The 23671-nt window shown below is 39.4% G+C and overlaps 1 long non-coding RNA gene across 1 annotated transcript in view; it reads left to right on the top strand.

Annotated features, from left to right (window-relative positions):
- The first annotated feature begins 16478 nt into the window (after positions 1-16478).
- LOC132343642 (uncharacterized) overlaps positions 16479-23671 on the top strand; it is a 53773-nt gene continuing 46580 nt past the window's right edge. Inside the window, exon 1 of the long non-coding RNA XR_009492572.1 lies at positions 16479-16670. This is a non-coding gene — a long non-coding RNA (uncharacterized lncRNA). The remainder of the gene's footprint in view (positions 16671-23671) is intronic.

Raw genomic sequence — 23671 nt, 5'->3', positions numbered from 1 at the left:
AAACAATTCCATTCACCATTGCAATGGAAAGAATAAAATACTTAGGAATATATCTACCTAAGGAAACTAAAGACCTATATATAGAAAACTATAAAAACACTGGTGAAAGAAATCAAAGAGGACACTAATAGATGGAGAAATATACCATGTTCATGGATTGGAAGAATCAATATAGTGAAAATGAGTATACTACCCAAAGCAATTTATAGATTCGATGCAATCCCTATCAAGCTACCAACAGTATTCTTCACAGAGCTAGAACAAATAACTTCACAATTTGTATGGAAATACAAAAAACCTCGAATAGCCAAAGTGATCTTGAGAAAGAAGAATGGAACTGGAGGAATCAACCTACCTTACTTCAGGCTCTACTACAAAGCCACAGTTATCAAGACAGTATGGTACTGGCAAAAAGACAGAAATATAGATCAATGGAACAAAATAGAAAGCCCAGAGATAAATCCATGCACATATGGACACCTTATCTTTGACAAAGGAGGCAAGAATATACAATGGATTAAAGACAATCTCTTTAACAAGTGGTGCTGGGAAATCTGGTCAACCACTTGTAAAAGAATGAAACTAGAACACTTTCTAACACCATACACAAAAATAAACTCAAAATGGATTAAAGATCTCAATGTAAGACCAGAAACTATAAAACTCCTAGAGGAGAACATAGGCAAAACACTCTCTGACATACATCACAGCAGGATCCTCTATGACCCACCTCCCAGAATATTAGAAATAAAAGCACAAATAAACAAATGGGACCTAATTAACCTTAAAAGCTTCTGCACATCAAAGGAAACTATTAGCAAGGTGAAAAGACAGCCTTCAGAATGGGAGAAAATAATAGCAAATGAAGCAACTGACAAACAACTAATCTCAAAAATATACAAGCAACTCCTACCGCTCAACTCCAGAAAAATAAATGACCCAATCAAAAAATGGGCCAAAGAACTAAATAGACATTTCTCCAAAGAAGACATACAGGTGGCTAACAAACACATGAAAAGATGCTCAACATCACTCATTATCAGAGAAATGCAAATCAAAACCACTATGAGGTACCATTTCATGCCAGTCAGAATGGCGATCCAAAAGTCTACAAATAATAAATGCTGGAGAGGGTGTGGAGAAAAGGGAACCCTCTTACACTGTTGGTGGGAATGCAAACTAGTACAGCCACTATGGAGAACAGTGTGGAGATTCCTTAAAAAACTGGAAATAGAACTGCCTTATGATCCAGCAATCCCACTGCTGGGCATACACACTGAGGAAACCAGAAGGGAAAGAGACACGTGTACCCCAATGTTCATCGCAGCACTGTTTATAATAGCCAGGACATGGAAGCAACCTAGATGTCCATCAGCAGATGAATGGATAAGAAAGCTGTGGTACATATACACAATGGAGTATTACTCAGCCATTAAAAAGAATACATTTGAATCAGTTCTAATGAGGTGGATGAAACTGGAGCCTATTATACAGAGTGAAGTAAGCCAGAAGGAAAAACACCAATACAGTATACTAACGCATATATATGGAATTTAGAAAGATGGTAACAATAACCCTGTGTATGAGACAGCAAAAGAGACACTGATGTATAGAACAGTCTTATGGACTCTGTGGGAGAGGGAGAGGGTGGGAAGATTTGGGAGAATGGCATTGAAACATGTAAAATATCATGTATGAAACGAGATGCCAGTCCAGGTTCGATGCATGATCCTGGATGCTTGGGGCTAGTGCACTGGGACGACCCAGAGGGATGGTATAGGGAGGGAGGAGGGAGGAGGGTTCAGGATGGGGAACACGTGTATACCGGTGGCAGATTCATTTTGATATTTGGCAATACTAGTACAATTATGTAAAGTTTAAAAATAAAATTAAATTTTAAAAAAAAGTAGATATTTATGGCCAAAAAATAAATAAATAAATAAATGTGGTCCCACCAAGAAGCCATTACTACTCCTAAGACTGAGGAAATAAGGGAAAGTGAAAGCTGTTCAGTCGTGTCCAACTCTTCGTGACCCCATGGACTATATAGTCCATGAAATTCTCCAGGCCAGAGTACTGGAGTGGGTAGCCATTCCCTTCTCCACGGTAATGGGATCGAACCCATGTCTCCCGCATTGCAGGTGGATTCTTTACCAGCTGAGCCACAAGGAAAGCCCAGGAATACTGGAGTGGGTAGCCTATCCCTTCTCCAGCAGATCTTCCTGACCCAGGAATCAAACCTGGGTCTCCTGCACTGCAGGTGGATTCTTTACCAGTTGAGCCACAAAGCAAGCCCTAGAGGAAATAAGGGAAGGAAATCTTAATAGGAAACTCAGTGAGAACTGGAGAAGATGTAGTCCTGGAGGGTCACAGCTACTAACAGAGACACTGGCACAGCTGGAAGAAATGCCCCAGCCTCCCTTTCCTCGTGTCCTCTGGGCTCCAGATGGTGCCTTTCATTGGCTGAACCAACCAGCATCCAGTTGGCACCAAGCTTGGAAGATCCAGTCCACAGGGGTCAGCCACAGACAACACAGAGCCAGGCAGGAAAAAGCAAACAGATCTGAAGGGCCAAACAGAGAATGTGAAGGAGTGTTAGAATACTTGACAAATTTATTTCCCTGACATTTTCCTTTACAAGTATCTAAGCACTGAAGTCATAAATGACAAACACGAACATCTAAATATGTATAAAAGAGCTGCTGCAAGAAGTACAAAACAAAAATTCTAAATAACAAAAACATGGTGTCAGTTTAACTGGAAGCCTTTTTACTTTCCTCATAGTTTATAAAATACTGGTGAGTCATGTCAGTAGCATCATTGTCGTGTTCAGTGGCTAAGTAGTGTCTGACTCTTTGCAACCCCATGGACTACAGCATTCCAGGCTTCCCTTGTCCTTCACATTGCTGCTTTAAAAAAAAAAAAAAGAGATAGAGAGTTCAGTAAGTTAAGAGACTTTCCATGTCAAGTAAGTCCATATCTAGGTGGACTTCAGAGTTGAGTTGATCTGGTAGCCCAAGGATATTGTCAAGGACATGATCTCTTTCTGGCTGTTTGCTACATTTTCCATTGTATCATATTCACCCTGGATCTGGCTCCCTTCTTGTGGCTGAAATAAGGCAGCAAGCAACTCCTTGAATTATCTCGCTCAATATGCAAGGCAAGAGAAAGAGCTGTTTTGCCAAGAAAAGGACAAATGGATGCTTGGGAGATAAGTACTGCCTCTGCAATACTACTTAAAAAACTGTTCCCATTACTCTTAATTGCATTAGAAAGCATGTAACACCTGTGCAATGGTTAAGATTCTTAATAGCAAGCAAACACACAAAATCCATTCTGGGTAATGGGAAAAGAAAAGGCTTTTATTAAAGGGTGTTAGGTAACTCCCAGGATTTTCCAAAGGGTCAGAGATCTGACCCGAGAGCTGTGCAGCCACGCAGGTTCTTCGCTATGGAAACACCTGGTAAATACCACTTGGCACTGTGGCATTCAGAGCTGGGTACCAGACACTTTGCCAGCACCGACACCAAGAAACAGAACACCTTTGCCACCACGCTTGCCGAGACGTTCATCTTCAGTGATGCCAGAAGTGTCTTCATGTGCACTTACATGTGGAAGTCTGATGGGCAGAGCCCAGACCATGTGCCAGAACCCTAGCCCCCGAGGGAGTATGGTGATGGTGTGTCTAGTAGGATTCCACGTGGGGAGAGCCGAAGGTAAGAAGCGTATCCAGAAGATTGTGTACCACCACAAGAGGTAGTCCCGCATGCAACCCTACTCCCTGCTTGTAGAGATCCAGGAGAATGTGCACGCATGTGTGCCAAGTTGCGTCAGTCACGTCCAACTCTTTGCAACCCTATGGATGATGGCCACCAGGCTCCTCTGTCCATGGGATTCTCTACGCAAGAATACTGGAGTGGGTTGCCATGCCCTTCTCCAGGGTAGCTTCCCAACCCAGGGATCGAACCCACATCTCTTACATCTCCTACATTGACAGGTGGGTTCTTTACCACTAGCGCCACCTGGGAGACCCCCAGGAGAATGTACTTTAAGGCAAATCAGTCCTAGCCCAGAGAAAGAAGGATGTGTTCATTAAATGCCTCACACAACAATTAATAAGGTGGAGTTATGAACAGAGTGCTGGGAAAGAAAGGCTTCCTAAAATTTTAACCTATATTGCCATCAAGCTCAAAATATATAGGACCAACAGTGATCCCTGACATGACATAAACACTCTATTTTAACAAATTCCGTGTATTTTCTCTGCATCATTTAGTTTCTCAATTCCTTCTGACAAGATCCTTATCTTTCATAATATACTGAGATATGAAAACCTACTAAGAACAGCAAGATACATTTAGGCTTCATATCTCTTTTCTGATATGGCATGTTCACTATTAAGATTCCCAGAAGTGGACAACCACACAGACAGGCTAACTGTGATTGCTCTTGTGTAGTCACTAAGTCGTGTCCAACTCTTTTGTGACCCCCATGGACTGTAGCCCAGCAGGCTTCTCTGTCTGTGGGGTTTCCTAGGCAGAAATACTGGAGTGGGTTGTCATTTCTTTCTCCAGGGGATCTTCCTGACCCAGGGATTGAACCCGCATCTCATGTCTCCTGCATTGCTGGCAGATTCTTTACTACTGAGCCACCAGGGAAGCCCTTACTGGCATTTTTTTGTGAGAATGACTTAATCACTTATACAGGATTATAATTATGTTATCATATAATTGACACCAACCACGTGCACCTGTGTTAGCCATTCTACAAACACTATCTCGTTCAATCTTCCCAGCGAAAAGAAGGTAAGTATTATTATCCCCACTTACCCGAGAGGAAACGGAGGCTCAGAAACATTATCTATCTTCCCCTTAGTCACACCATCTGCCTCCTAGCATCATGCACTTTCAAAATGCTGTCACGTGGAGACACAGGGATGGCCCGCCTCAGAGTTGAGAGGAGGATTCTTATATTTCCCGGAACTTTTCTGATGTGTGCCTTCAACAATTGTTGTCTCTCGTCCTGAGATACCATGTCTGGTTTTAGCCTGCATCTCCGATGACAGTCTCACCAACCCATCTGGCCTTGGTTTCTTCCAGCCTTCATTAACTCTAATTTCATTATCACCTGTTCTGGTGTGACCCTGAGTTCCCCGTGCACTACTCTCCTTTCTCTTGGGAAATGAATTTCTGTCTCAGCATCAGCTCACTATCCGACCGTGTGAGCCCTGAGGCGAAGCACTCATTTGTATGTGAGTACTGTCCATCTCTCCCGTCATTGCTAGCCACCTCCGAAGGCTCTGACTTTTCGGTCATCTCTGGCTGCAGATGAGACCAAGGGGAGTTTCTTAGCCAGCATGATTTTGTGTGTGTGTGTGCACGCACGTGAACAATATCTCTCAGATAATTTTTATTTCATTTATGACTTGTCTTTCTACATTTTATTTAAATCTACTTTCACCCTTTTAATTTCATTTCATGAACTCTCATCTAATATAGCTCATATACCCTTTGGGAGAAATAATAAATAATTTTCTAGTTTGGTAACAAATTAGGTGTCATTTGGCAGCATTATTTGATCTGTTCAGAAAGGTCAAATTTCTCAAAACAGTACGTAAGGGGGAGGCTATTTTAGAAATACCAATGAGAGTCCGCAGCAAAAAGCTCAGAAGTCACACCAAATACCAAAGACAAGAAAAGGAAAAAAAAAAAAAAAAAAAATCCCTGCTTCTCCTTTCTCCTTCTTCCCCACCTAATCCTCTCACCTCCCCCACCCTGCGAGCCCTCTGCAGCAGGAATGTTCTCTGATTAGAGGCCAGATAAAATAGCAGAGCAGTAACGTTTTATTTCTGTTCTGTTGCCAATGAGCTTGTGCTACGTCCCTCTTATCTCCTCTCTTCACATAAACATCTCAAGCCCGAATAGGGCAGTGGGATTAGAGTGTGTGAAGTCAGGGTAAACACACACATATATATGTATATATACAGATACTGTTCCTCTCATTTTCACTCTTTTACAAGTGCAAGGGAGTTCTTTTTATGCTCTAATACTTTTAAAAATAATCCTGAATAAGATAAACTACTAACTAAACATTAGATGACATTATTACACATTACACGGAGTCTCCTTTAAGCTTTTTAGGTTTTGTATTTTTTTGTCCCAAGGAAATAAATGTTGTCATTATGGTCATGGACTCTTTTAGCTTTAGCGGGCATTATGAAGGCCAACCATGAAAAGTAGGATAAATATCTATTGATTTCAAAAAATAAACAGGACATTGTGCTCCTCTGATCAAGACAGAAAACGAAAGCAATTGCAATATGTCAAAAGAAAGAAGTCATAGCTATTTGGCAAAGGGAATGGCTAAGACAAAGTTGAATCTCTCCAAGAAGAGTTATGTTTGATTAAACTTTTTCCTCTGATTCATCCTAAGAAGCTATTTTTCCCCAAGGCCTGGAGTGGACTTCTGAAGGACACATGTCTGTTATTGATATTGAATTCAGCTTCAGTGCACTATTTTTAAAGCAGTCACAGTCGTAGCTGTATGCCAGTATGTGTATAGCCTTCAGATAAGCAATTGACCGTGAAATAATAGTACATGGCTTTTAATATATACCCTCTGGTTATGGGTGTGCATACTAAACATACAGTATTTTTAAATATATGCCTATACGTATAAACACACAAACCCTGTAAGTTAAAGCTCTCTATATCTAAATGGACTGGCAGCTGCTTGAAATTTCCCCCTACTCTCCCGAAGGTCTCAGGTGTAGGATTCATGAGCCAATGTCTCAGCTAGAACAGGTGTCTATCGCTGGGTAAATAGCAATTAGGCCCAAATTTCAGACTTTTTTTTTTTCAAATCCCTTTCGGAGGAAAAGCCCAGGAATAAATAGTTGCTGTAACGGCCAGGGGTATTGTGTAGCATTATAGCCTCCAGCTGGTCTATTACATACTATAGACAGGCAAAGAATACGAGCACCTGACAGATGTGTTCTGTTAGCTTCATTAGGAAAGAAACAAAGAAACTCCTCAATTAATAGCAGCGGAGCCAAATGGGGGTGGGGGGGAGCTTGAGGGGAGAGGAATCATAGCCTGTTATTTAAACAGAGTCAGGGAGCCTTTCTCTAGTGGCTTAATATGATTCATTAATAAAAACAGCTTTTTGAATGCCCAGTTTAAGTCAAAAGAAATCACCAGCATTTTTTTTTTCCCCCAGCAAAGGAAGGGCAAAATGACAAATTGCTGCTGTTAAATTCATTTCATGTGGGGATGGCCTTTCTCAAAGATCTCTTAAACTGCAAGGCTGGATGTTTGTCACATTAAGTGGCAGAGCAGTTCTCAAAAATCGACTGTGGCACACCAGGGTCTCAGACGGATGGCCAGAAGTGGCCATCCAATAATTTTATATATCCAGACCAGGAAGCATTTAGTGTTGCTTAAATGAACGAGGATTTTTAAAGTAATGAAATGCGGCTCTTATCCTAATGAAAGGAAAATGTGTCCACAGACTCGCTTTTTCCCTCTTCTTGGAATGGTGTGAAATGCAGGGGAAAAAAGCCCTGTGACAGTGGGTATCACTCTTTGCGAGCAGAAATCGGGTGGTTTCTCCTTTTATATTTCCTTTCCTGAAGATGAACGGTGAACTTACCTATCACATCGTATATAATTGTGAAAGGGTGAGCTGTACATTGTGTTAGTAATATATGAGTTCTGAATGAAAACGGTTCTTTTTCCATGGAAGTTAGAATCTGCTGTAACAACTCAGCTTTTATAATAATAATTCTCCAGCGATGACTTGGTGTGATATTTTTTAAGAGAACACAGTTTGCTACCAGGAGGTTACAATAGACAGTCTGACCCAGTTACCAGTCTTCAGGAGAGAAAAATGAATTCGCTACCTTTTCCTCTTCGTCCCCAGGTCACCGCCACTCAATTTACACAGCATGGAGTGAAAAAGGCTCAGAGGCAAGAACCTAGAGAATTCAGGGAAACAGGTCTCCCTGGTGGCTCAGGCAGTAGAAGAATTCAGGCATAATCAAGGTCGAATGACCACTAGTATATTAACTGTCACAGTTTTCCTATATGCTAAGAATTGGTGGATAGCAGGATTATAACCATCAAGGCACAAGTGGGGGAGAATAGCCATTGGAGCCCTGGAGTAACCTAGGCCAGCAAGGATGGGCTCCAAAATCCAAACTGAATGCTCATCTGTCTAATTGGGGTGTTGTCCCGCCAAAGAAATAGAAATCAAAACATAAATGGTCATGGCCAAAGATGATGGGCCAGGGTCTTTGTGATGGAAATGTAATTGTAAATCTTTATGGCCAACTCAGGCTGTGATGTCTTGATGCTCTTCAATTTTTAAAATATACTCTTGGCTTCTATTTGTATTTTCCCCCTCAAATAAAAGCTGCAGAACAAGAAGGGCTAATATCTGCTCCCAAATGGACAGGAATAAAAAGGAAAAACAGCAAGCTTTCCTGAAAGCAAAGGCATTTTTCACCCCCTAGTCTCTTTGTACACTGCTGATATTTCACATTTGACACAAAGAGTTGAAAGCATGTAGGAAAAAGTTCAGAATGTGAAACTGTTCTGTTTAGACTTTATGTCTTGTGGATCTTAATCTTTAGAGACTAGTAATAGTTGTAGTTTCTTTTCAGAGGCAATTTATAGAAACCTTTGTTACCAAAGGTTGGCAGAGCTTCATTAAATGCACTCATTCCATTCTAAAATCAGATTTCAAAAGGATTCAGGAAATCCACAACCCCTCATGACCACCACCAAAGGATGAGGTCAAAAGTCAAAATCATGAAGACAATCAACTTAGGACAAGCTGACAAATTATCATCCCACCTGTGTATTTGAATCATAAAATACAGTGTACATCAGCTCATTTAGAAAAATGTGCTTTGGATTTTTATTATTTTCCTTTCTCACTTCAACACCGAGCGCCATTTTCCTCTTTCTGAGTTTTAAACAACTCAGAAGCACTGGTGTCCATTTGGTCCCTTGTACTGTAAGCACCTGGCAGCCAGGTATGATGTCTGTGTAATTTCCTTTGCTCATTTGCATGCCAAATCCATGACTGCATTTGATTATCATTTGGTAAAACTGAAAAGTATAGGGTTTCTGGTTTTATTTCTCTTTCACTAGAACTAATGTTTGAAAAGAAAACTTGAAAATAGAGAAACTTTCAAACAGAAAAATGTCTTGCTTATTGAAATGTGTACATGTAGCCAACTGTGTTTGTTGGGGTTTACGGAATTTGCTACAAAATCTGTTGAGATATCTTAATTGGGACCATAATCTGAGAAAGACTTTTCATTCTGTGTTCCTGTGAGCTGAGGAAGAATCCCATTCTTGGAGATGCTTTCCCATGGGGAAATTACTCATTTCCCTTTAGCTGTTCGCTGATTCCTGGGGCCAGATTCAGTTCGATATGTCACAGGCAGGCTCAGACAAACGCAAACGGGAAATGTGTTTTCAAGTAGCTAAGTCTGGGTAGATTCTGCCACTTTCTATACTGTCTCTTGATGTCTCGAACAGCTCCTCATCTGTCAAGCCTGCTGGTTTTAACCTTCCGTTTTGTTGTCAGCAGCTCATCCTATTCTCTCCAACCCTTGAAACCACACAATGGAATTTTATTTGCATTTGGATTTAGAAAAAAAAACTTACAAATCTGTTCTACCATGTTTGAAGTTCCTCTTTGTGATCTTTTCTCCCATTCTCTGCCCTTTAGTTCCTTTAACTGGCATCAAAAAAAAAAAAAAAAAGAAGAGAGAAAGAATGGACTTTTTGGTACAGCATAGAAACCCTTGGGTCAGCACAATTTTTAAAAGAAAATCAAATAATAACCCCAAGACCTTCTCTTAGAGGGTTAACCTTAAGAAAAAAGAGACATTCATGAGAAAAGAATAAATGCAACTTTAAAAACTTAAAGCAAATTCCATACGTATAAAACAAGGTAAGAGATAAGGTAGAGAATTATCAGCAGGAAGTGTGACCAAGTGTTCAACTTCTCTATAGAGAAAGTACACTTAAATGGATGGGAAAATCTGGGGGTCCCAATAGTCAAATGGCACAGGGTGTGAACAGACAATTCGGAAGAGCAAAGCATTCAAACACAATAATAAAGAAATGCTAATTAATAGGGCAAAATACCTTTCTTCACTTTTGCAAAAATTTTTGAATACTACTATTCAATAAAGTTAAGGGGAAATTGAGATTCTCACATTCCTGATGGTATATAAATTGATCCAGTTTATAGGAAATTAGTTTGTCAATGTTCCAAAACTCCTAAAAATGATCATATTTATTTATCCTGAAATTCCCTTGTGGAAAATATCTGGAAATTATTTAAGTTTTTTAAAATATAAATATATTTATCTCAATGTGAATTTCTATAACAAAACATTGAAAATATCATGTCTGTGATACACATGTACATAAATGGAATATACAACCAGTAAAAATTACACATGCCAAAGGTTTTTTCCTAATATAAGGAATGCTAATGGCACTATATTCTGAGAAAGAAAAATAGAATATAGTATTGTAAATATTTTACTCTCATTTGGCTCATTTTAGGAAAAATCCTCTCCCACTTTAATCATATGTATATATAATATCTAATGTAAAAATATCTTTAAAAGACTATCATAAATGCAGTAAATTGTTAACAGACAAATATTGAGTGGTAAGATTATGACAATAATCTTTTTTTAATATTTTGTATTTTAATTCTTTATAAGAATATGTGTTACTTTCACAATTGAGGGAAAATATGGGTTTAAAGGACTTAGAAAGCTGGAATTTTTTACTTTTCCTACTTTAGATCTTCTGTGATAAATGAAATTTTCTAAATATTAATCCTTAGAAGGGAAATTATTGTAACCCATATGTGTCAAGCGCTATGCTAAGCAATTGGACATATTTAATCTTTATGGTAACCCTAAAAATAGATATCCATCCCTTTTTTATGTATGAAGAACCCCTAACACTCAAAAATTTAAGTATCTTGCCCAACATTGTAAGTATTAGAGCTAGTCTTTGAATGCTGTATTATTTCCACATTATTACCAATGCTAGACACACCTGAAGTGACCTCCCTTGCGGGTTAAGTCATTTATTAAGAAGAAAAATAATTACAAATTTAATTATTTAAGGAATGAGATTAAAATGTGCTTTTAATTTGAGCCTTTGCATTGCCTTGGTTTGTTTTGTTTAGAGATTTAATGAGCAACAAAAGACTTCAAGAAGTGTCTTTTCTAAAATCAGGCAGTGTTGTTTTAGCTTTTCAAACGAGAGCAAAACAGCTAGCAGTCTATAGACACCCTTGTTTTCTTTCTACATGCCTCATCTGGCAATACCACCTCTGGATGGAAAATACATCCTTCACTAGTAAAACAGTAAGGCCACACAAAATCTTTCCTACAGACCTTTTCTGTGATACTCTGTGATTGGTCTAAAAAAAAAGATTGTGTAGGAGACTGCCTTCAAGTCTGTTAAGTGACTAGATTCCTCTTTCTTAAGCCTCTTGCACATCTGTGCATCAGAAACAACTCATGGATGTAGGTTCACTTGGGAAGTCTGAGATAGCTTTGCTCCTGTGTTCTTGTTCCTTTGGTTCCTTTGTTACTTAATTTATACCTATGAGAGTGCATGCTCGTTTGCTTCAGTTGAGTCCGACTCTGAGACCCCATGGACTCTAGCCCACCAGGCTCCTCTGTCCATGAATTTTTCCCAGCAAGAAAACTGGAGTAGGTTGCCATGCCCTCCTCCAGGGGATTTTCCTGACCCAGGGATCAAAGTCTCATCTCCTACGTTACAGGTGAGAAACCAGGGAAGCTTCAGTTTATACCTACTGCTGCTGCTGCTGCTTAGTCGCTTCAGTTGTGTCCGACTCTGTGCGACCCCATAGATGGCAGCCCACCAGGCTCCCCCGTCCCTGGGATTCTCCAGGCAAGAACACTGGAGTGGGTTGCCATTTCCTTCTCCAGTGCATAAAAGTGAAAAGTGAAAGTGAAGTCGCTCAGTCGTGTCCGACTCTTAGTGACCCCATGGACTGCAGCCCACCAGGCTCCTCCGTCCATGGGATTTTCCAGGCAAGAGTACTGGAGTGGGGTGCCATTGCCTTCTCCGAGTTTATACCTAACTGACTGCTAAATGCCATTTTAAGTACTTTCCTCACTCTGAGGGCAAAGCTCACAGGTGACTAAAATCACTTAAAGTCTCTGTAAGCCAAGATGCTTCAGGTTTGTTTCTAGGTATGTCACATGCTTGAGCCAGAAGCCAGAATCTCATTCATACCCCCCACCCCCAAAAGAGATTCTACTCTCTCTTCTCTTGACGTTCTCAAAAATTAGAGGAACACAGATTATTCCTCTTGACTCACATATCTTCCCTTGACACTAGGAACAAAGAGATTATAACCGAACTTCTGTATCCTTGTTAAATTTATGGAATTTATGGATAACTTCTTACAATCAAGGAATGAATGCAACTGGAAAAGTCTGTTTTAATCTGCATGCATGTACTTTGTTTTATTTTTTAAATTTCCTCTTTCATCTTTGCTTCACACACTACCACAAATTATGCTGGTTCTGTTTCTCCAGTGCATTCAGCCAGCGTGCTGCTGTGTCCCAGCTCTCCATGTGGGTTCCGGCATCAAAGCCTTAGGCCAATTTTATTTCATTTGTATTTGCTGTCAGAACAATGTCTTTATTCTAAAATGCCCTTCTCAAATCACCTCTCAGGTGGTTTGATAGAAGCAGCATGCAGCAGAAAAATAATATCTTTTTAAAAATCCATGCTATTTCTTTTATGTTTTACCCTGTGAATACTGAATGCACCGTGCACTTAGTTAAACAGCATCCTGAATTCCATTTTTAAGATGAAAAGTACCTTTCATTTTAAATCTCCCAGAGACAACTGATCTGCTTTCCTTCTATGTGAGGGATTTGGGGAGGTGGGGAGGGGAGGTGGTATTCAAATTGCTGCTTGGCAATAAACAATTTTACAATATCATTTGTTTTAGGCTGCCAGATGACACCTAGATTGATTCAAAAATTCTCACAAAATAAAGATTGAAGTACAAGCAGGGCGCTGACAAGGCTTTAGGATTCCATCGCGTCAAATTAGCATGAAAAGGAAAATGAGGGCGAGGGTGGACTCAACACCGTACCATCTTGCCTAAGCACACTGTAATTGTTGGATGCTTGTCGGACAATGCCTCTCCTTCAACACACGCATTGTAGGATGTAAAAGGGAGGGAGAGGAAGAGATTTAAGGAGAAATTGCAGTGAGCTGGCAGGTAGTGGGCAGGGGATCAATCCAGTTTGTCACATTAAGGATTGTAAAGAATCCATCTCAGAATGACATTGATGATTCAGGGTATTAAGTGAAGTTCAGAATAAGACAAACCGCGGCAGTAAGCTGAGAAGTAAACAGGGAATTCAGGCCCAGAGCATGCTGAGAGAGGGGAGACCAGGCACAGCACTGTGGCCGGTTCTGAAAGGCTGTTTGCAGAGGAGTTAAGGCTCTTCCCCTTCCCCTCACTGTTTCTTTCTGACCATTTCGTCAGCCACCCTCAATTACATTTAAACCGTCAGCAGTTGGCCTTCGCAGATGTCAGTCAACTGGATGCTAAGGAGAGTAAACTGTTGTGCATACTTGTGTCTGTGTAGGGCTGTGGGCAGGAAAACACACACAATGCACAGCCCAAGTGTATTCCTGGAGAAGTCTCGGTTGTGAGCCCAGCAAATGCAAACACCCCACATCTGCCATCCCTTCCTGCTTCTTCAGAAACAATTGCTCATTAACCCCCATCAGCCCCACAGAGGGGTGTATACTCAGACATTCACCAATTACTTTGACCTTCTCTGTCTATCCATCTAGGTGACAATTCCTCTTTCTCCTTCATTGCACTTATCCTAATTAGCAGGTATATATTTATTTGTGTGCGTGTTCAGTTTCTGTCTTACGTCCTAGGGTGCAAGCCCCACGAGGCATCTCATTACCACTATATCCCAACCGCCATGCATAGGGTCTGGCACACAGTAGGCCTTTGGTAGCTATATGTGAAATAATGAATGAATGGTTGGATAGATGAGCACATGAATAAAAAAAAATAGATTTCTAGGAAATGGAATATAGCACAAAGTTTAGTCACTCAGTCATGTTCGACTCTTTGCGACGCCATGGACTGTAGCCTACCAGGCTCCTCCCTCCATGGGATTTTCCAGGCAAGAGTACTGGAGTGGGTTATAGAGTTGCTATCTTATAGACCTGGTTAGGTCACAGAAGAAAAGCATTTTGTCATGTTGCTTCAGTTCTGAAGTTTTCTCATATTTTAACATCTCTCAGATGGAATGGATGTTTATGGATCCTTAAAATTTTAATCTGAAGAGTTTCCTTTCTTAATAATGCATAATATAATGGTGCATTTTACAATGACTGCTATCTTAGAAGAGTTATAATCACAAACCATAGCCAAATAAAGCAAATAAGAACACCCGTATGGATGCTGTCCCTCATAAGTTTTCCAGGGTTCCTGTAGACCCAGGTCTATCAAACTTTACATCAGAATCACTTTGTCAAGACACACATTTCTGGGATTGACCCAGAGATTCTGATTCAGTAAGTCTAAGGCAAGGGCCAGAAATCTGCAATTTTAAAGCCTCCCAATATTTGGGGTCCAAGTAATCCTCTGCCCCATTTGATAAAACATTTTAAAATGCTTCTCCATTCCTAGAAAGGCAACTGGAAAGTTTTCTATAATTCTTTACAAATCACTGAAGATCTGGTCTTCAAAAAAGGACTAACAAGTATTGACCTTTATTATTTATGTCTTCCTGCCCAAAGTCATTCCCTCCTGTTCCTATGGAAAGACACATTTAGTAATTAGTGAACACATCAACTAACTATGGGACAACTAGAAAAAGCAACTGTAGTCCAGGTTGGACATTGTCCTACAACCAATTCATATTAGAAAGTCTAGTTGCTTCTCTGGTGGGCAGATGGTAAAGAACCCACATGCCAATGCAGGAGACCTGAGTTTGATCCCTGGGTCAGGAAGATCCCCTAGAGAAGGAAATGGCAACCTGCTCCAGTATTCTTGCCTGGAGAATCCCATGGACAGAAGAGCCTGGCAGGTCATAGTCCATGGGGTCACAAAGAATCAGCCTCTACTGAGCAACTCACACACATAGTATCTGAACCACGTAACATATCCATGAAGCCATATTTAAGTGCATTTGCAGGAGATTATTTAGCAGTTCTCAGGTGAACAGGGCTGAGATGGAGTGTTCTCTAAACAGGAGGACTCACACATGCAAAGTAGGTGAATGTGGATGCCACTTCAAACCTTCTTTGGAAGCAGAGGCAATCAGTAATTCCAAATTAAAATACTGATGCCGCTTTCTTTTTGCAAAAGCTTTTGATTTGTTAAAGCGGGTATGCAACGAATCTCTTGTCCTTTCCTCATAACAACTCATAAAAATGAGAACACTATGTGTGATAGGAGCCTCTGGGGCCCCCAGTGGCCCTCATCATGCCTGTGTGATCTGTGCCCCTTGAGTGTGGGCTGGACCTGGTGGCTTGCTTCTAATGAAAAGAGGATGGCAAAAGTGATGGGATGTTACTTCCAAGATCAGGTCACAGAAAGACCTGCTTGCATCCTGCTCCTGCTCACTTGCTCTCTCGCTCCCTTGCTCTGATGAAGCCAGCTGCCACACTGTGAGCAGCTCTAAAGAGAGGTCCACATGCAACTGAGAGAGGCCCCTGGTGAACAGACTGCAAGGAACTAAATCCTAAAAACAATCACATGAGCGAGCTTAGAAAAAGACCTCACCCCACAGCTCCCAAGTCAAGCCTTCAAAGGAGACCAGAGCTCTGGTTGATGGACTGACAACAAGCTTATGAGAGATGCTGAGCCCAGAGGCATCCAGCTAAGCTGGGCTCAGATTCTGGATCCAAGGAACCTATGGGATAATAGATGTTGTTTAAGATGTGCAGTTGGGGGTAACTTGTTACACAGCAGTAATAAATAATACAGTACTCTTTTTTGTATTTTTGCCTAGAAACACATAATATCCTTAAGAGGTAAATAGAGCAGGTGTTTTTAAGCCCATTTTACAGATGGGAAACTGAGTTCAAGGACTTTGTTACCCGAAAAGGTCATTTAGCCCAAGTAGTTACTCCTGAGGCTCAAACCTAGACGCCAAGCTCATTCCTTTCAATTACATTTTCAAGAGTATTAGATTAAGAATCTGAGAATGGAATTCTGATCCTAGCTATCTGGCCACCGAGTAGCTCGATTAACACATCTGGATATTAGATTCTTTGTGAATATAATGAGGTTATCGGGAGTTGGGAGTTGCTAAAGTCTCTCTTAGCTCAAAATTTCTCCATTTTATAAAAGGAAGACAAACTAGGTAACTGAAGTTGTTTCCATAATTAGGGGCAAAAAAAGAAAAACCTTTCTGTCTCTCAGTTCTGAGCTCTGTCCTGTGTTAAGCATGCTATGTTGTTCTGATTTCCAGTACTGCCAACCCCAGGAGGTGTGTGGACCTTCATCATCCTACCTTTGAACTTCCCCTTCAGGGACAGTCTCCTGACACGACCTGCATAGATCCAGCGATGCCCAGCTGTGGGGCCTATAAATACCAGGTGACATTTATTTATTTATTTATTTATTTTTCCAGGTGACATTTAAAAGGCTGATTTTTATTAGTAGGTTCTACTTACCAGAACATTGAGTTGCCCATGCTCAGAAAAGCATAATCTCATTTTTGTAACTTCCTTCTTTTAGTTAATACCTAATGATTTGGGGAGTCAGAGGCATCACCAAGAGAAAATGAATATGTAATATATTGCTCGAGTATTCTTTGAAAGGACTTCCCATTACACGATGAGTTAACAGTGCGTTATTGGAAATGTGACTACCTTTGTTGTAAATGATTTTTTTTTTAATCTACACACAAGAGGAGTGGGAGAGTAAATGTACTGTGCCATTATGAACCTGTCAGTCACGTACGGATGAGACATCAGCTCCATCTAGAACAAAATTTCCTGCCACTCAGAAATCATGTTTCCCTTTAATCTGTTATTCTGATCTGTACTAACTAGATTTTTGATGGACAGATGAACTTAGGAAATTTTTAATATAGTCATTTTCTAAAAAGCTAAAACTTGAAACCAGATTTACTCTCTGGTAAGAATTAACCTTCATTATCCAATGTCCATTTCCATAGTTTGTTCTACTCTTACCCATCTTACCATGACTAAGTAGCTAGTGAGACTCTGCAGAGACATTCGGAGAATAGACAATCTGCTTAAGATTGTGGCCAAATAATTGCTGGTGGCAAAATTAAGAGTGAGAAAGTACACTCTGGCACTACAGCAAATAAATACTAAATTTATCTACTCACAGATGCAGACAACAATGCATTTTAAATCCTTGTTTTCCCTCAGGCAGGATAAAGATGGATAAATAAATAAAAATCAGCAATACTGTGTCCAGGGCACAGAATTTTTTAAAAACTGTTTTTCATGGGATGGCATCCTAAATTAAAAGAAACAGCAACGATTTAAAACACAAATGGCGGACCAAAATGAACTGATGAGCAAACAGAAAAAAAGAAGTAAAATAAAAGACATTTAAAAAATTATAGAAAACATTATAATTCACCTAAACTAGGAACAGAGCCATCATCTTAAATAGTAATAACCCTAGAAGTTTCCTTACCATTTATACTTTCTTTTGTAGACCCCTTACCCAACTCCCACCCCTATTGAACTGCAAGTTCAGTTCAGTTCAGTCACTCAGTCGTGTCCAACCCTTTGCAACCCCATGAATCACAGCATGCCAGGCCTCCCTGTCCATCACCAACTCCCGGAGTCTACCCAAACCCATGTCCATTGAGTTGGTCATGCCATCCAGCCATCTCATCCTCTGTCGTCCCCTTCTCCTCCTGCCCCCAATCCTTCCCAGCATTAGGGTCTTTTCCAATGAGTCAACTCTTTACATGAGGTGGCCAAAGTATTGGAGTTTCAGCTTCAACATCAGTCCTTCCAATGAACACCCAGGACTGATCTTCTTTAGGATGGACTGGTTGGATCTTCTTGCAGTCCAAGGGACTCTCAAGAGTCTTCTCCAACACCACAGTTCAAAAGCATCAATTCTTCAGCGCTCAGCTTTCTTCACAGTCCAACTCTCCCATCCATACATAATTACTGGAAAAACCACAGCCTTGACTAGACGGACCTTTTTTGGCAAAGTAATGTCTCTGCTTTTCAATATGCTATCTAGGTTGGTCATAACTTTCCTTCCAAGGAGTAAGTGTCTTTTAATTTCATGGCTGCAGGCCCCATCTACAGTGATTTTGGAGCCCCCCCAAAATAGGGGCTAGTACAATTTGGTGAATGCTACCTTCAATACTTAGAATTTCAAAAGTAACCTCTTTGGCAAAGGTTATATATAATTTGAGGCTTTCCAGGTGGCTCAGTGGTAAAGAACCCACCTACCAATGCAGAAGACTCAGGCTTGATCCCTGAATTGAGAAGATTCCCTGGAGGAGAAAATGGCAACCCACTCCAGTATTCTTGCCTGGAGAATCCCATGGACAGAGGAACCTGGTGGGCTACAGTCCAAGGGGTCAAAAAGAGTCAGACATGACTGAGCACACATATACTGTTTGTTCTCCCAAATCAGTAGGGGTCACCCACAAGTAAAGAACACCTTTTTAAACAAAGCAACTACTTAACATCTCAAAACATTTGCATATTTCAGGAAGTTTTAGCCATCTGTCTCAGAATGGGGCATACTTACGATTTAAAATGCCTTTGTTACTTACCTGAAATTGAAATTTAACTGGACAACCTGCATTTTTACTTTCTAAATCTGACAACCCTATCCCGAAGTCCTGAGAGGAAGCAGAACAGGTAGCCAGGTAATTGATGCAGGGCTGAGATCAGAACTTAAATCTCTAGACACTTAACCATGAGCACCTTCCAAAGAGGAACCTAGGAGGAAAGTTTCAGCTAAGCCAATATGAGATGCAATTCATTAACCCAAAAAAGTAATGAGTCAGGAGGAGAAGGGGAAATATACCTTCCCAACTGGCCAAGGGAAAAAAATGTAAGGCAGCTGCAACTGCTTGAAAATTATTTTAAAACAACAAATGTCTCATTTTCTGAAAATGTCTCTCCAAAACTCAGTTCCTGAAACCCAGATTTGATTATTTTTACAAAAACTTTGACCATCACCTCTGTGAATTCCTAGGAGAGGTCAGATCACTTAGAAGTCACCAGAATCCAAAGGTAAGATCTAGAAATATGAGCTAACAGAAGATAAATATTCAGCACCATGGACAGTGGTTGTTATTGCCATAGAGGAGGCATTCTCCTTTTCACTGTTCTTGATATTGTGACTTTTCAAAAATTAGCTTTTCCCTCTGTGAACCAGCTTCATGTTCTCTCTAATTTCCAATCAGTATGATGGGTTGGCTCACCACTTTGGCATATAATGTTTTCAAAGAGATGTTGACACCAATACCCAAGGTACCTTCTATCACAACTATAGGCCCTTCTTTTGGTCGGCCTTTGCCCCTCTCCAGACCCTTTTCTCATTTTTAAAATTCTCTTTCACTTTATTTATTTGTAATAAATAAGGCTTTTGATTACTTATTTTTTCCCCATCCTTTTTTCCTTTTTTAAAAATTCTTTATTCTATCCCTTGTCATGTACCTTGTGCAGTCCTAATGAGGACCCTCATAACTAAAACAATATTTTCCTTAAGTAATCAAGATGGCATAGAAGAAATAAAGGCAAGACCATAGAAACACTCAGTGGATTAGTTGTTGCCAGGGGCTGAGGGTGAGGGGTGGAGTTAGCTACAAAGGGAGGAAGGTGATGAGACTCTACTATATCTTGATTGTGCTGGTGGTTACACAGTGGTACACATTCATCAAAAGTCATAGGACTGTATATTATAATTATACTGCATGTAAATTACTCATCAGTAAACCAGATGATTAAAAAAAAAATGACATCAGAGGAAAGAGTGATATATGTTTGATAACTTCAGGCCAGATCATGGTCAGTCCTGCCCACTTGCATTAAGGCATCAGCTGAATTGAATTCATTATGTTTGCTCTGGAAACTTCATTTAGAGAGGGACACTCGCAAACTAAAAACAATAGTCACCAACAGCTGTTGGTGTTGGTGACTATGCATAAAGGGTTAGACCTTTCTGTGTGTCTCCAGAAGGCAGAACTCATACCAGTGAGTGGAACTGAAAAGAATATGGAATTGAATTATCTAAGAATAGAATGGGTTGCCTTTCTAAGATAAGGGGGAAGTTATTCAAGTAGTAGCTGTATAACATTCCATCAGAGATTTTACCAAAGAGATTTGGAGTTATAAGGGAGGTTAGACTAGATCTCAGCTAACATTCCTACAATGCTCAACTCTGTGAAATTTACCTGAAGTCCCATTTATTTGTGCTGCTTAGTATCCCTTCACAATGGGTTGCTTACACAAAGCAGTTGAAGGCACACTTTCTGGTAAGCAATCATGGCTTTTCCCCTTAGAAGACAAAAAATATATATTTATTATTCCAAATTAATTCTTCATTACATCAGTAATTGTTGCCTTTAAATAAGAGGAACAATATTTGCATTAACTTTATTAAAAGTACATAACAAGTTTTTTTGTGAAATGATCTATTAAGGACTTAACTTGAAATTAAGGACTTGATTTGAAATCTTAACAATGACATTCCGCTAGCCACTAGGTTTTTTTCCCTTTTTACTTCTGTGGAAAATGGAGTCATTAACCTTCTATTCTCTAGAATTCCAAAATAAAAATTTTGAATGTTTAACATTTCCCAATGGATCTGAGGTCCTTTGATGCAATCTTTAAACTGTCATAAAATTGTCAGTGGTAGGGACATTAAACTGTTGCCCTTCTAAGATTAGTATCAAAAACAGGATGGTCTTTTCCTTAAGTTACCTACTCATTTTAAGTAAATAAGTGGTCATTGCTTTAATATTAAAAGTACTTGAATGACAAACAACATACACAAGTCTCGGAACAGTCATGTGTTTAGATTTGCACAGTACTACATTCTAGAAAAATCACTGCAAGAAATTTTAAGGGTTCTGAAGAAATCAAGCTTCTCTAAAGAAACCACATATGTCATTTAACCTTTGTTCTGGATATTTTCCTGTAAACTAAGTATATGAATATTGGCTAAAGTAACTTGTTATTTTTAGCAGTATATAAGTTACATAAAAAACCAAGTCTGGGTTTCTTCCCTAATTGTTCTATATTGTATATATCTCGTTCATTATGAAATCTAGCCAAAATTTTATTACAAAACATTTTTGCTCTGTCTTTAAAAGTTTTAAAGTCCTATTAAGGATTCAAACCAAAATAGAAACTTTCTGGAAGGAGATGAGAAAGATGCAACTTTTGTTAAAAATTCCAGACACCGTGCAGGGGAAAATCTAACTGTTACTTATAACTGAGTTAAGTAAAATACAAAAATAAATGTAAAAACAAGAAAAAGAAACAAAATCAATTAAGGCTCTTAAAATTATAAGCTACATGGCAGCAAATTTCAGGTTTGTTCGTTCTTTTTCCTGGAGTGGAATTTCATATACGGGATGTAGGACTCCTTGAATATTATTTGAGAGGTGTAGGCTTTCTCTCCCTTGTTATATAAACATATAATATGAAACTCTATTAAGCAATGGCATGAGCAGTGTAAGAAGCAAAAGACAAGCTCGGTATTCACTCTAAAGCCACAGTTTTCGAACATGAGTGTACATCCAGATTACCTAGAGAGTTCGTCAAAGCACAGATAGTTAAGCATCACCCCTAGAGTTTCTGATTCAATGAGGCTGGTGGGGTTAGAATTGCCCAGATGATGTTGATGCTGCTAGTCGGAGTCATATTGAAGAACCACTGCCCTACAGAGAAGATAAGGGTTACCCCAGTAGCGGGAAGCACACTGGTGTGAGAATCATGAAATGCCAATGCCAAAGGCAAGAATAAGGGTGAGATATTGGGAGAAAAGATGCCTATCTGAATCCCAACTTTTAAAGCATTGTTTTGTTTTTTTTTTTCATCTATAAAATGGGGATAATGATAACTCCAATGTCATTAAATTATATCAATAATTTAAATTACTTGGCACGATGCCAGGATTTTCTCACGAATCACTAGCTAGAATTATTAACTGTGATTTTAGGAATGACACATATAAGTTACAGTTTCAATAGAAATAGAATGTTATATTAAACAATGTTTAAGAACTTATTACTCTAACACTCTGATTCGATATATTTTCCATTTTCCTTATTTAACACAATTTAATATTAATAAAATTTAAGATATTTTATGCTCCACTGAGTGATTTGGAGACACAAAATTAAGGGTAACACAAGCTCCCTGCTCGTACCCTTGAGAGGCTTCTAATCAGGTTGAAGAGAAAGACCACATATACATGAAACAGTTAAATAATAATTATGATAGTATATGATGAAGTAACATAGTTAGTGGTTCAAACAGTTCATAAAAAAAATGTAGGTTCTCCAAACTTAAAAAGGAACTTGGGCCTTAAGCTTCATACTGAAGGATATGCATGATGACAATAATGAATAATAATTGCTTAGTTCTTTTTATAGCTGTAATAATATAATAACAATATAGTAATGTAATATTAATCATTTTGCACAGCTTTCAGGAAAATCTATATACATTATTTAAGATATTATCCCGTCTCATAAATAAGAAATAAAAACAAGGCTCAGAGATGTTAAGTCATTTGACCACAGTTACGCAGATAATATGGTGGGAAGTAAGAATCATTCTCTGGAGAAGGAAATGGCAACCCACTCCAGTATTCTTGCCTGGAGAATCCCAGGGATGGAGGAGCCTGTTGGGTGCCGTCTATGGGGTCGCACAGAGTTGGACATGACTGATGTGACTTAGCAGCAGCAGCAGCAGCAGCAGCAAGAATCATTCTCAGCTCTTCAGTCATCATATACTCTCCATTATACCAGGGAATAGATGGCAATTTAATGAAGGGCATGGAAAAAAAAATGAGCATATGATATTCAAGGAATGGGTTGATATATCTTGACCAGGAGATTTAATTTAGTAATCAGTAGCCCCCAAGTTAAGTTAGAGCTAGAATTGGGTGAGGCAGATGGTAATTACAGGAACCCTTAAAATTCATTTTGAGGGTTTATATTTTGGTTTGAGGTCAGTGAGTTAGTATTGAAAACTCACTGGGTACAAACTGGATTTAAGGAAAAGCAAGTTAATCTTGTTCATTCATTTACTCTACTCAACAATAATTTATTGGGCATTAAGTGCCAGGTTTTGTGCCAGGTCCTGGGACTACAAAGATGAATAAGATACGGTCCTGTCTTCAAAGAGGGTGGGAGAGAAATGTACAAAGGTGGTGAGAGAGAAATTGTACATTAAAGATTACAATGTCATGTGACAGATGTAATACTAAAAGGAGAAATCAGTCGAATGCAAACCTACATTTGCCTTTCAAAAGTTTCATTTATAGTGTGTTCTCCATTTAAGTAGATTTAGCATTAAATCATGGAGAAGGCAATGGCAACCCATTCCAATACTCTTGCCTGGAGAAT

This window comes from Bos taurus, chromosome 23 (assembly GCF_002263795.3).
Source record: "Bos taurus isolate L1 Dominette 01449 registration number 42190680 breed Hereford chromosome 23, ARS-UCD2.0, whole genome shotgun sequence".
Classification (NCBI taxonomy): Eukaryota; Metazoa; Chordata; class Mammalia; order Artiodactyla; family Bovidae; genus Bos; species Bos taurus.
The sequence above is the reverse complement of the archived record's forward strand: the minus strand, read 5'-3'. Positions and strand labels throughout refer to the sequence as shown.